The sequence below is a fragment of the Phacochoerus africanus genome, chromosome 11 (genome assembly GCF_016906955.1).
Source record: "Phacochoerus africanus isolate WHEZ1 chromosome 11, ROS_Pafr_v1, whole genome shotgun sequence".
NCBI lineage: Eukaryota > Metazoa > Chordata > Mammalia > Artiodactyla > Suidae > Phacochoerus > Phacochoerus africanus.
The window spans coordinates 112,944,937-112,959,998 of record NC_062554.1 but is presented as its reverse complement, the minus strand read 5'-3'; the positions used below and the strand labels follow the sequence as shown (position 1 = coordinate 112,959,998).

Sequence of the window (15,062 nt, the reverse complement as noted above, 5' to 3'; positions counted from 1 at the left end):
GCTATATTGTGCTATGATAACAAATAGTTCCAAATCTCAGTGGTTTAAGATGCTGAAAATTTATTATCACCTTATATTACATGTCTCATCCGAGTTTGGGGAAGAAGTGTTGGCCATTGTTCCATATGGCCACTCAGAAACCAGGCTGACAGGTACTCCAACACCCTCAGAGCTATGCAATTTGGAATACGTTGCCAACTCAGTCACCAGAAAAAAGGAAGAGAGAATGTGGAGAATGTCTCATAGGTTTTTCAGTCTGACCTCAGAAATGCCACACATGCCTTCTACTCATTTCTCATTGGCTAGAGTTAGTATTGTGAGCTCACCTAACTGCAAGGGGGCTGGGAAATAGAGGAGAACAAATTAAATATTTGGAGAGACGTATGTCTCTGCCATAACTAGAAAGCTGGTTTCAACACTTTCTCACTACTTGAAATTAACCTTAATCTTCAAACAAATCTGTGATGGTGAGCATGGTGAGCTACATGCTTCTCATTCATAGAGAACAATGGTTGTCAGGGGGTGTCTCCTGGGAAGGGTCAGGTTTGGCTATCTTGTAGGAGCTATTCAGTATTCATCCTATTCTGTATAGTCAGAGCCCAGCCCTACAAACACTAGAGTTGTTTTCTTAGTTTCAGCAAAATACTTGCTTCCTGAGAAACTTCAAATTCTGTTTTTGTGTGTGATCTGAGAGCAACCAGTCAGACAAAATTACTCCATGGACTTATGGCTCCAAATATAGTGAGGGTTTTCACATAGTTAGAAACTTCTGTTTACTTTCAATTTTTCTTCCTACATCAGTTGCCCCAGCGGGAATGTGATACATGGTAAGAAGCACCTGTATCCTAATATCTTTACTTGATCCTGAGGTACACGCCTCTATTAAAAACCCTACCTCCATGACCAAATGTGAGTTTGGAAGGAGACATTGAGGTGGACCTTGAGGAATCAGGCAGCATAATGACTGGGAGACAGGGACAATTAGCAAAACCCAAGAGAGAACTTTAGTTTGAAATTGAGGATTTGGGAGAACAGAATGTTTGGCCTTCTTCTTTGGTTTCTCTCTTTGGTGCACATGATCTCTGTTGGATCTCATCCCAAGAGGGTTTTTAATAGCATGACCATGTCCATTTTCTTTCCCCACATTTCTTAAGATGTATCCCTGGGTCAGTGGATGAAACAGTCAGCATTAGTTAACTTCTTGTTGTAAATAAGCAGAAGATAATGCAGCTGGAAACCAACGCCGAAAGTATAGAATGTAGAGAGTGAGTAAAATCAAGCCCTTTGGACTCTTTCATTCTTAGATTGACAAAATTGGAATGAAGGATGTCAATTTAGAGGGGGGAAATGAGGCAGAAATAAGAAGAGAAGAAAAAAGCTAAGAAAAAGTCATCTGTGTACCTTTCTGAGTAGGAAACACAGGGTTTATATACTGTTCACATTTCTGTGCAGTTCTGACTTGATCCTTGGCATTGTGCAGGACTAACTTTGGAGATATAGTAGTTGTGTCATTAGCCTTCTTGTGCTTCTTCCTCCATAAGAAAATGCCCAATGATAAACATAAACTTCTTTTGGTGAGTATAAGAACCTGATAGCATAGCTAATTTTCAATCATTAAGTAGGAAAATAAAGGAATAAAAGTCGATGTTTAGGTCTTATCTCTGTGGAACACCCCAGAGTCACTGCACATGTTCTCAGAGAAGGGAGGTGAAGACCCAGAGAGAATTTTCCATATGAACATAAAAATTATTTATTTGCTTTTTTATTTTCCTTAAGGGAAGACAATTTACATTCTTTGAATTGCCCAGCCAAGAAAGGGAAACAGGGTAATGATATAACTTTCAATGGTGAACATTGATAGGAATAGATGAAGAAGGGAAATTTGAGGGGAAAGCAAGAGCAGCAATGGACAGAGGAGAGAACTGGAGTTTTGATGGCTATTTTGTGGTAACTAACAGACCCAGGTATTAGGGGTGTGGAATAGGAGTAATAGAAACTCCACTATCTCCCTGTATCCCTCCTTCAGAAACTCCGTGAGGATCTCTAGGTTGAAGTAATAATTTGAACACCTGTCAGCTTAATTCAGTTACTTTCTAAACTATGGGGTTTAAAACAGCCACATTCCACTTCCCTTGAAATATAGATGAGATTTGAATAGGTGCAGAGAAGAGAGGGACTTTTTGTTTGTTTTTTGTCTTTTTTTTTTGTCTTTTTGTCTTTCCTAGGGATGCTTCTGCAGCTAGGGGTCTAATTGGAGCTATTGCTGCTGGCCTATGCCAGAGCCAGAGCAACACGGGATCCAAGGCGCATCTGTGACCTACACCACACTCACAGCAACGCCACTGAGCAAGGCCAGGGATCAAACCCGCAACTTTATGGTTCCTAGTCAGATTTGTTAACCACTGTGCCATGACAGGAACTCCTTTTTTGTTTTTTTTTTTAAAGATTTTTATTTTTTCATTATAGCTGGTTTACAGTGTTCTTTTAATTTCTACTGTACAGCAAAGTGACCCAGTCACCCATATACATTCATTCTTTTTCTCTCATTATCCTCCATCATGTTCCATCATAAGTAACTAGATATAATTCCCTGTGCTATACAGCAGGATGTCATTGATTATCCATTCCAAATGCAATAGTTTGCATCTATTAACTCCAGATTCTCAGCCCATCCCATTCCCTTCCCTTCCCCTTTGGCAACCACAAGTTTCTTCTCCAATTCTATGAGTTTTTTTTTCTGTGGAAAGGTTCATTTATGCTGTATATTAGATTCTAGATATCAGAGATATCATATGGTATTTGTATTTCTTTTTCTGACTTACTTCACTTAGTATGAGAGTCTCTCATTCCATCCATGTTGCTGCAAATGGCATTCTTTTGTGCTTTTTTATGGCTGAGTAGTATTCCATTGCATAGATATACCACATCTTCTTAATCCATTTTTTTGTGTGATGGACATTTAGGTTGTTTCCATGTCTTGGATATTGTGAATAGTGCTGAAATAAACATAGGGGTGCATGTATCTTTTTCAATAAAAGTTTTGTCTGGATATATGCCCAGGAGTGGGATTTCTGGGTTATATGATATTTCTATATTTAGTTTTCTGAGGTACCTCCATACTGTTTTTCACAGTAGTTATACCAATTTACATTCCCACCAACAGTATAGGAGGATACCCTTTTCTCCACACCCTCTCAGGCATTTGTTATTTGTTGACTTGTTAATAATGGCCATTCTGACCAGTGTGAGTGATGGCTATTCTGACCAAACTACCTCATTGTAGTTTTGATTTGCATTTCTCTAATAATTAGTGATATTGTACATTTTTTCATGTGTCTCTTGGCCATCCATATGTCTCTTTTGGAGAAATGTCTATACAGGTCTTCTGCCCATTTTTCAATTGGGTTTTTGTTTTTTTTGCTGTTGAGTTATATAAGTTGTTTGTATATTCAGAGGTTAAGCCCTTGTCAGTTGCATCATTTGAAACTATTTTTCCCATTCTGTAAGTTGTCTTTTTTTTTTTTTATGTTTTCCTTTGCTGTGCAAAAGCTTGTCATTTTGATTGGTCCCATTGGTTTATTTTTGCTTTTATTTCTGTTGCCTTGGGAGTCTAACTTAAGAAAACATTTGTATGGTTGATATCAGAGAATGTTTTGCCTATGTTCTCTTCTAGGAGTTTGATGGTGTCTTGTCTTACGTTTAAGTCTTTAAACCATTTTTAGTTTATTTTTGTGCATGGTGTGAGGGTATATTTTAGTTTTATTGATTTACATGTGGCTGCCCAGTTTTCCCAGCACCACTTGCTGAAGAGACTGTATTTTTCCCATTTTATATTCTTAGCTCTTTTGTCAAAAATTGATCATAGATGTCTGGATTTATTTCTGGGTTCTCTATTCTGTTCCATTTTTCTGTATATTGATTTTTGTACCAGTACCACACTGTCTTGATTACTGTGGCTTTGTAGTATTGTCTGAAGTCTGGGACTCACTGCTTATCCATTCCAAAGGCAATAGTTTGCATGGGTTTTCTGTATAGTATCATATCATCTGCTGAGAATGACAATTTTACCTCTTTTCTTCCAGTTTGGATCCATTTTATTTCTTTTGTTTGTCTGATTGCTGTGGCTGGGACTTCCAATACTATGTTGAATAAAAGTGGTGAGAATGGGCATCTTTGTCCTGTTCAAGATTTTAGCAGGCAGACTTTCACATTTTATCCATTGAGTGTTATATTTGATGTGGTTTTTTGTCATAAATGGCTTGTATTATCTTAAGGTATATTCCCTCTATACACATTTTGGTAAGAGTTTTTTTTATCATGAATAGATGTTGGATTTTATCAAATGCTTTTTCTGTATCTATTGAGATGATCATGTGGTTTTTGACTTTTCTTTTGTCATTGTGGTGTATGACATTGATTTGCATATGTTGAACCATCCTTGTGAACTTGGGATGAATCCCACTTGGTTGTGGTGTATGATATTTTTAATATGTTGTTGGATTGAGTTTGCTAATTTTTTTGAGCATTTTTCCATCCATATTCATCAAAGATATTGGCCTATAATTTTCTTTTTTGGTAGTATCTTTGTTTTTGTTGTTAGGGTGATGTGGCTTCATAGAATGTCTTTGGGAGTGCTCCTTCTTTTTGGAAAAGTTTAAGGAGGATGTTGTTTTGTTTCCATGTAGTCAGCTTTTTCTCATTTCTTTTCCTATGGGTGATTTCTAGTTTCATGTCATTGCGGTCAGAGAAGATTATTTCTACACTCTTACCATTATAAAGACAATTGAATATTATGCAGCCTTAAAAAAACAGAAGAAAATTCTACCAATTACAACATGGTTGAAACTGGAGGACATTGTGCTAAGTCAAATAAGCAAGAGAAAGACAAATACTGCACGGTATCACTTACATGTAGAGTAGAAAACAAGTTGAACTCAGAGAGAGTAGCATGTTGGTTGACAGAGGCATGGGGGCTGGAGGAAATATTGTGAGGCTGGTAAAAGAGTACAAACTTTCGTTTAAATGGATAAAGTCTGAGGTATAATTATAATGTGGTTTTTACAGTTGATAAGACTGTATTATATAATTAAAATTTTTTAAGAGATTAGAATTTAGTCTTTTTTGGTATTCTCACCAAAAAGAAAAGTAAATATGTGAGGTGATGAATGTTAATTAACTTGATGATGAGAATCCTTTCATAATATATATGTATATCAAGTCATTACCTTGAACACTTTAAAAGTAAATGAATATACATAAATAATAATTTACTATTAAGCATTTTGGGGTGAAGGTGGTAAATATTCTAAAGAGATTGAGGAAATATTTCTACTATTCCTACTTGCTAAGATTTTATTTTTTATTTTTATTTTTTTTGCTTTTTAGGGCTGCACATATGGCATAGGGAGGTTCCCAGGCTAGGGGTCAAATCTGAGCTACAGCTGCTGGCCTACACCACAGCCACAGCAACACAGGTTCTGAGCCACGTCTGTGATCTACACTACAGTTCGGGGCAGTGCTGGATCCTTAACCCACTGAGCAAGGCCAGGGGTCAAACCCACAACCTCATGGTTCCTAGTAGGATTCATTTCCACTGCACCACGATGGGAACTCCGCTAAGGTTTTTTTTTTTTAAGCCATAGATGAGTGTTGAATTTTATCCAGTGTTTTTTCTTTATCCATCAGGATGATAATTCCTGGAAGATATATTATTTGGTCATGAAGTGTTATGCTTATCATGTATTTTATGTTTCTGGAATTGATTTGTTAATATTTGCCCAGGATTTTTATATCTATGTTCTTGTGAGAGACTGAGTCACGATTCTCCTTTCTTATATTGTCCTTGTTAGATTTTGTTATTAAGGTTATGCTAGTCTTATAAATATCAGTTGAGAAGTATTTTCTACTTTTTGAGAGAATTTGTATTTCTTCCTTAAATGTTTAGAAGAATTCATTAATGAAGCTATCTGCATCTGTCTTTTTTGTGTAGAAATTAATAATGTAAATTTCTTAATAGATACAGAACTAATAAGATTTTCTGTATCTTCTTGTGTTAATTTTTGTAGGTGGTTTTTCAAAGATTTTGTTTAACCTAAAATATTGCCAGATTTATGGCTTATTATCTTCTTAGTATCTTAATATTTGTGGAGATTTGTTTGTGCTCTTTTTTTCTTAATCAGAGGTTTATCAATTTTATTACTTTTTCTGAAGTACCAACTTTTTGCTTTGTTAATTTTCTCTATTGCACATTTTTTCTCTTTCATTTATTTCTGACCTATCTTTATTCTGGCACATGTAAAGACAAAATATGTGTGTGGAAATACAGTGTTATGGGAAAAGAAATGCTAGCTATGAAATGATGGGAGATGAAGCCTATAGTGTGTTACAGTGAGAGAATCATAGGGATAAGGATTATAGTCCAGGGAAATCATTATATAAGGGAAGAATGAAGGGGGAAGGGACCAAAAAGGAAATAAACTATGAGAATCAGAAGATTGCTTTCTCATCAAAGCAAATGAAATCAGAGCATTCTAAGAAATAGGGGGCTGCAAACAATGTCAGGGATCAGAGAACACCTACTAGTTAAAACTCTGAAAATATCATCAGTCAGAGAAGTAGTGGCCAAGATGGCAGAGTAAGACCCTGAACTCACCTCCTCTCACAGACACACCAAAATTATAACTATTTACAGAGCCACTGTTAATGAGAATGACCCGAAGACTATGAGATTAGATTTTCCAAAATTAAAGATATAAAGAAGGAACCACAAGATGAGTAGGAACGGCAGAGACACTGTATATTGAAAAACCACACCTTCAGATGGAGGAACCACAAATGGGATGATCACAATTGCAGAGGTCCTCCATAAGAAGTTGTTGTTTTTTTTTTGTCTTTTTTTGCCATTTCTTGGGCCGCTCCTGCGGCATATGGAGGTTCCCAGGCTAGGGGTTGAATCAGAGCTGTAGCTGCCGGCCTACACCAGAGCCACAGCAACGTGGGATCCGAGCCGCGTCTGTGACCTACACCACAGCTCACCACAACACCGGATCCCTAACCCACTGAGCAAGGCCAGGGATCGAACCTGCAACCTCATGGTTCCTAGTCAGATTCTTTAATCACTGAGCCACGACGGGAACTCCAAGAAGTGATGGTTCTGATCCCCAGCCAGGGGCTCCTGCATCAAGAAGATAAGCCTCTAGAAAAATTGGCTTCATAGGCCAGCAGGGCTAGAACAGGAATGCTATAGGAAAGAGAAGCTCTGTTTTTAAAGGGTGGATGCAAAATCTCATAAGCTCCAAGAGCCACCACAGAGGTAGTAATTTATTTATTTATTTTCATGAAATGATGTTTATTATTATAAAAAGCTCAAGTCTGGAATAACATAGTAGTGACTGTTGCATAAGTGTAAATTTACTAAAACCACTGAGTTGTAAAATTTAAAAAAAAGTAAAAGAAAGAAATCTTGAGTTGTGTGAGTCTGACCCATACTGGATTTGTGCCAAATACTCGACTACTTCATTCCCTCAAACCATGGCCCATGTCACATTTTTTCAGATTTCCCTAAGAGCAGCTGCTTGCCAAATATTGCACTTAATTTAAATCAAGATTATCTGATGTTTTCTGGAAGAAAATGTATACTATTATACATCTTTATGCCTTCAGATAACAGGAGAGCTGGTGGGAAGAGAGGGTGGACAATGGTTTCCATGAAAATCTTCTAGGTCTTCCTTTTTTATATCTACACAGAGAGATTTAATGGAAAACATTATCTAGGCTCAAGAGAGTGAAGGACACCCCCCATATAGGCCACTTTTAGCCTGTGTCTCTCCTCCTGCAGGGTCTGTGAGATGAAGCCATACTCCCTCTTGAACTGTATCTTCAGCACCTCAGTGTCCTCAGCCAGCTGTACCTGGGTGTCCTCGATCTCCCTCAGCTCCTCCAGGATGGTGGTAAGCTTGCCTGGACTGCCCAGTGCACCCACTCTCCTGGCCGTGAACGACTGTGTGCCTTGCTGTCACCTGAGCCTGACATGTTGCTCAAGCACTCATCATTGCTGCCATACTTGTTCACAATGGTGGCACTGCCTCCATATGTCCTGGCACTGGCATTTGGCTGGAATTTCTCCAAGCTTTCAAGGTGAGCGATGTTGTTGGCTCTGCCAAACTTATTCCAGACCAAGTTGGCAAACTCTTTGGACTTGTCAAGGACGAATATGGATAGGATGAGGGACACCCCTGGCATACTCGACTTAGTGGCCTCCAGGCTGTGGGGGGTGGTGTGAGCCTTGGCCTCGTCATCCTTCAGATAGGGCTGGGTGTCCTTCTGGTTGTCTCTGGAAAGATCCTCTGAGCTCTGGGGGCTCCGTTCTGCTTGAGTTCCCTGAACTTTCTGTGATACTGTTCCAACTTCTGTAGCTGGGCAATGGAGTGCACCAACTTCCGATTTTTCTCAAAGACCCATTTGATGTAGCCTACTGCTGCCTGTCTGGGCTGTTGACTATTTTCATGTACTCTGCAACATCCCCTTCACAGGACATTTGCTCTATTTTTATCTGCTTGGTGACCTTTAGAATTTTCTGCCTCAGGCTGTCTGCACTGAGTTTGACCTTGTGAAAGTCCAAGATACATCTGGGACAATTAAGTTGAGGTTGGTGTCTGACCCCTCCTTGGCATATGTTCAGGGGTAGGCTTAGGGTGTTCATGTTATGTTGTTCTACCTGGCTATTGAAGTGGTGGGTGCCAGCCCAGGTCAGAGTAGTTCTGATCCACAGTGAGGGCTGTGTAGCTACCTGGCATCTTGGCACTTGCACTGCTAACTTCCCCAGGGCCCTGGACCACCACACTGTGAGCTGCTGGTGGTGCTTGGGCTCTTCCTGGGGAGCAAAGCTGGCTTCCACAGCTGCTGGCTGCCACAGCTGCTGTGACACCCATGTGGTCACCCTGCACCATCACCCAGAGGCAGTAATTTAAAAGGAACATGGATCAGACCTACTTTCTTATTATAGAAAGTCTCCAAGAAAGGCAGGGGGCAACTGGGATTCCCTCTGAGCACATGGACACTGACAACAACTACTTTGGAGAGCTCATTCTGCCATGAAGACACTGATGCTGGCAAGCACCATGTTGGCATCTTCACTCTAGCCTATCAGTGCCAGGACAAGGCCCCTTTCACCAGCCAATTGACACCAGTCATTGGAGCCCCACCCCCACACCCAAGCTGAGTAGCCAGTCATGTAAATATTTTGTCCTGCTCACCAGTGAGCTGGGATCAGTCCTGGATGCCCAGGCCCCATTGCCTGCTACCCTAGGACTCCACAGGCCTGCTTCCAGCCCTGGGACTCTGAAGCTACTGGATCACCCACTAGCAGGCTGGCACCAGCCCTAGCCTTTTTTACCTGAAGCTGGTTGCCCTGAGACACAACCTCACCAAGCACTGGCCAGTAGCCTCCAACAAAGCAGGTTCTGACAGCCAGAGACTAGCCCCACCTACTAGCATGCCCACAATAGTTAGCTCCACTGCAACAGAAAGGCCCACTCATCCCTAAAAGGTGATACCTCTAGGTATATGGTTCAGGTGATCATAGGGGAGTGTGCTATTTGTCCCAATAGGATAATTTCCTGCCTAAGGCCACTTCTCCAAGATCAGAAAATGTAATCAACCTACTAAACACATACAAATAAACACAGAGAATTAGGCAAAATGTGGTAACAAAGGAATGTGTTCCAAATGAAGGAACAAGACAAAACACCAGAAGATGGATTTAGTGAAGTAGAGGTGAACAATCTACTTGACAAAGAATTCAAAGTAATGATCATAAAGATGCTCAATGAAATCAGGAGAAGAATGGATGAACACAGGTGAGAAGTTTAACAAAGGGTTAAAGATACAAAGAAGTACCAAACAGGCCTGAAGCATACAATAACTGAAATTAGAATTATAATAGAAAGAATCAACAGTAGATTATGTGATGTAGAGGAACAGATCAGCCAACTGAAAGACTAGTGGAAATTACCCAAGTTGAAGAGAAAAAAGAAAAAAGAATTAAAAAAATGAGAACAGTTTAAGAGACCTCTGGAAAAACATCAAGCATATTAACATTCACATTATAGGGGTCCCAGAGGAGAAGAAAGAAAGAAAGAAAGGGACAGAAAGCTTATTTGAAGAAATAATAACTGAAAACTTCTCTAAAATAAGAAAGGAAAAAAATATATCTGGGTCTAAGAAACACAGAGAGTCCTGAACAAGTTCAACTCAAAAGATCCACAGCAAGACACAATGTAATTTAAATGAAAAAAAAAAATGGAGAATAGTAAAAGCAACAAGGGAAAAGCATTCATTACGTACCAGGGGACTCCCATGAGACTATCACTGACTTCTTAGTGGAAACTTTGCAGGCCAGAAGGGAGTGGCACAATGTATTTAAAGTGTTAAAAGGAAAAAAACTTACAACCAAGAATACCCAGCAATGCTTTTTTTCAGATTTGATTAAGAAATAAAGAGCTTCACAAAAAGCAAAAGCTAAGAGTTCAGAGCCATTAAGCTAGTTTTATAAGACGTGGCAAAGAAACTTCTCTAAGTAGAAAATAAAAGGCCACAACTAGAAATATGGAACTTAAAAAAGGGAAAATCTCATTGGTAAAAACAAACATATAAGAAATGGTAGGAGGGAATTCAAGTTGTGGCCCAGTGGAAATGAATCTGACTAGTAACCATGAGGGTGTAGATTCGATCCCTGGCCTCACTCTGTGGGTTAAGGATCCAGCATTGACATGAGCTGTGGTGTAGGTCAGAGACACAACTCAGATCCTGCATTGAGTAAAATAGAATAAAATAATATATGTCCACTATAAGTAGATAAGGGATTTACAAAACAAAAATATGTAAAATATGATGTCAGAAACATTAAAAGTGGGACTAAACATGAAGGGCTTTTAGAATACATTTGAACTTGAGTGATCATCAACTTAATTATGTATGTGTATAAGTTGTTATACATAAACCTAATGGTAAGCAAACCAAAAAATCTATAATAGACATATACACATACAAAAGAAAGAGAGAAAGATATCCAAATGTAGCACTAATGATAGTCATTAAATCACAAGGAAAGAGAGCAAAAGAAGAAGAATGGAACAAAAAGAACTGCAAAAGCTGAGAAAACAATAAAATGACAATGAGGACACATCTATCAACAACTACTTTAAATGTAAATAACAATAAAAAACATAAAGTGGATGAATATATTAAAAAAGAAGACCCATTATATGCTGCCTACAAGATATTCACTTCAGGTCTAAAGACATGTATAGGCTTTAAGTGAGGCAATGGAAAAAATATTCCATGCAAATGGAAATGCAAAGAAAGCTGGGTTAGTAATAGCAGACAGAATAGACTTTAAAACAATGACTGTAGCAAGAGGCAAAGAAAGATATTGTGTAATGATAAAGGGATCAATACAAGAGGAAGACATAACAATTTTAATATATATGCATCTCAAATAGAAGCACCTAAATACATAAAGCATATAGTAACAGACATAAAGGGAAAAATTGACAATAATAGAGGTAGGGGAATTTAACACTGCAGTTACGTCAATGGCTATTTCATCCAGATGAAATCAATAAGGAAACACTGTCCTCACACTATGTGTTAGACAAGATGGCTTAATAAATATATATAGATCACTCAATCCAAAAGCAACAGAATACACATTTCTTTCAAGTTCTTATGGAACAAACTCCATGATAGCTCACATTGTTGTTGACAAGTCTCAGTAAATTTAAGAAAATTGAAATTATATCAAGCATCTTTCAACTACAATGCTATAAGACTAGAAATCAATTTTTATTTTTAAAAATAAAACAAAATTAATGGCTGTTTCTGTGGCACCTGGAAGTTCCTGGGCCAGGGATTGAATCTGAGTCACTGCTGCAACCTATGCTGCAGTTGTGGCAGCACTGGATTCTTTAACCCACTCTGCCAGGCAGGGGATCAAACCTGCATCTCCACAATGACCTGAGTGGCTAAAATCAGATTCTTAACTCTCTGGGTCACAGTAGGCACTCAAAATTATTTAAATTTTTATTTGTTTTTTAAAATTAATTAAGAGTTTGACTTGAAATGTTATGTTAGTTTCAGGTGTGTAGCAAAGTGATTCAGTTTTATTTGTGTATTCTTTTTCAGGTTCTTTTCCATTACAGGTTATTACAAAATATTGAGTATAGTTCACTGTGCTACACAGTAGGTCCTTATTGGTTATCAGTTATCAGTTTTACATATGATAGTGTGTATATGTTAATCTCCAACTCCTAATTTATCCCTCCACCCCCTTTTTCCATTTTGGTAACCATAAGTTTGCTTTCTATATTTATGGTTCTATTTATGTTTTGTATATAAGTTCGTTTGTATCAATTTAAAAAAATTGCAGGAGTTCCAGATAAGACGGTGGAGTATAAGGACTTGAGATCACATTCTCTCACAAAACCACAAAAATCAACTAACTGCTAAACAAGCATTGACCAAATAGGCTGGGAGCTACCATAAAATATATCCTACAACCAAAGACAAAAAAGAAGCCACAATGAGATGGTAGGAGGGGATCTTTCATGCTATAAGGAATTCATACCTGCTGGGCGAGTGACCTACAGACTGGAAAATGACTATACAACAGAGGTTCTTCCACAAGAGTGAGAGTTCTGAACCCCACATCAGTTTTCCCCAGCCTGGGTCTCTGGCACTGGGAAAAGGAGCCCCAAGAGCATTTGGCATTGAAATCCAGTGGAACTTGAGTACAGGAGCTCCACAGGACTGGGAAACAAAGACTACACTCTTGCAGGGTGCACAGAAGGTTCCATGTGCGCTGGGTCCAAGGGCAAGCAGGGATCACGTAAGAATATGGGCTTGTGCTACCTGTGGGTCTAGGAGTGTTTCCTTGGAAAACAAGAGTTGGCTGTGGCTCACTGTGGGGACAGGACATTGGAGGCAGAGGTCCCAGGGAATAATCACTAGAATGAACTCCCCTGGAGGCCACCATTTTGGAAAAATCTGTCCCCACCCACCAGTGCTGAGAAGCCCTAGGCCAAACAAGATGGGAACATAGCTCCACCCATTAGCAGATAAGCTTCCTAAAGTCCTCCCTGGCACACAGCCACCTCTAATCACAACCAGTGACATGGTCCTACCCACCAGAGCAACAAAACTCAGCTCCATCCACCAGTGGGCAGACACCTGTGCCTCTCATCACAAAGCCTACCACAAGCCTCTGAGTCAACATCATTCACAAAGGAGAAGATACCAGAAGCAAAAGAGGTTACTACCTTGAGGCCTGCAGAAAGGAGACTGCAAAAGCAGAGAGCTAGACAAAGGGAAAAGGTAAAGAAATACACTCTAGATGAAGGAAAAGACAAAACAGCCTAAAAAGAGCTATGTGAAGGGGTGATAAGCAACCTACATGTAAAAAACTTTAGAATAATGATAGTAAAGATGATCCAAGATCTTGGAAAAACACTAGAGGCAAAGATTAAGAAAGTACAAGAAAAGTTTAACAAGAAATAGGAGATTTAAAGAACAGAGATGAACAACACAATAACTGAAATGAAATAATCAGAGTTCCCATTGTGGTGCAGCAGAAACAAATCAAAATAGTATCCATGAGGATGTGTGTTTGATCTCTGGGTTGGGGATCTGGCATTGCCCTGAGCTGTGGTGTTGGTTACAGATGCAGCTCAGATCCCTTGTGGCTATGGCTATGGCTGTGGCATAAGGCTGGCAGCTTTAGCTCCGATTTGACTGGGAACTTCCACATGCCATGGATGTGGCCCTAAAAAACAAACAAACACACAAGCACACAAACACAAGAAAAGAAAAAAAATTCACTAGAAGGAATCAATAGCAGAATACATGAGGCAGAAGAACAAATAAGTGAGATGGAAGAAAGACTTGGAAATCACTGATGCAAATAGAACAAGGAAAAAAGAATAGAAAGAAATGAGTACAGTTGAAGAGAACTCTGGAACAACTTTAAACATATCAACATAGAATTTAGGGGTTCCAGAAAGAGAAGAGATTGAGAAAGGACCAGAGAAAATATTTCAAGAGATAATAGCCAAAAGCTCTCTAACATGCGAAAGAAATCACTCACTTCAATTCAGAAGCACAAATCCAGTATGGAATAAACCGAAAGAGAAATACCCAAAGACATATTTATCAAACTGAACAAATTAAAGAAGAAGAATATTGAAAGCAGCTAGGGAAAAGCAAACAAATAACATACAAGGGTATCATCATAATATTACCAGCTACTTTTTCAGAAGAAACTCTGCAGGCCAGAAGGGAGTGACATGATATACCTGAAGAGATGAAAGTGGAAAAACCTACAACCATGAATACTCTACCCAGCAAGGCTCTATTCATATGTGACAGAGAAGTCAAATGCTTTATGGATAAGCAAAAGCTAAGAAATTCAGCACCACCAAATCAGCTTTACAACAAATGCTAAAGGAACTTCAAGGTGGAAAAGAAAAAGTCACAACTAGAAACAAGAACTTTACAAATGAGAAGTCTCTCTGGTAAAAGTGAGCATAGTAGATGTAGGAAATCATCCACACAAAAATATGGTATCAAAACCAGAAACTGTGAGAAGAGGAGAGTACAAATGTGGGATATTGGAAACATATTTGAAATTAGGAGACCAGTAACTTTAAACAATTTTGTATATATATAGACTCCTATATCAAAACCTCATGGTAACCACAAACCAAAAATGTACAATAGATACAGAAGTAAAAATAAGAAAAAGCAATGCAAACACAACATGAAAGATAGTCATCAAATCACAAGAGATAAGAACAAGAAATGAAGGGAAGAAAAAAGGCCAACAAAACAAAAAGCAATTAATAAAATGGCAATAAGAAGATACTTATTAATAATTTCCTTACTGGAGTTTCATACTAAGTGGAGTATTGTTAGCGACAAAAAGAAACATCATACGACATCACTTATATGTAGAACCTTAAAAAAGGACAGAAATGAACTTATTTGCAGAACAGAAACAGTCTCACAGA

The 15,062-nt window shown here is 38.6% G+C and overlaps 1 protein-coding gene and 1 pseudogene across 1 annotated transcript in view; one reads left to right on the top strand and one right to left on the bottom strand.

Annotated features, from left to right (window-relative positions):
- LOC125111096 (alpha-1,3-mannosyl-glycoprotein 4-beta-N-acetylglucosaminyltransferase C-like) overlaps nt 1–15,062 on the top strand; it is a 65,671-nt gene that overhangs the window by 29,291 nt on the left and 21,318 nt on the right. The window contains exon 2 of the mRNA XM_047752917.1: nt 7,838–8,136. The gene's annotated coding sequence lies outside the window, so the exon portion shown is untranslated. The remainder of the gene's footprint in view (nt 1–7,837; nt 8,137–15,062) is intronic.
- On the bottom strand, nt 7,766–8,795 carry LOC125112178 (transmembrane and coiled-coil domain protein 3-like; annotated as a pseudogene).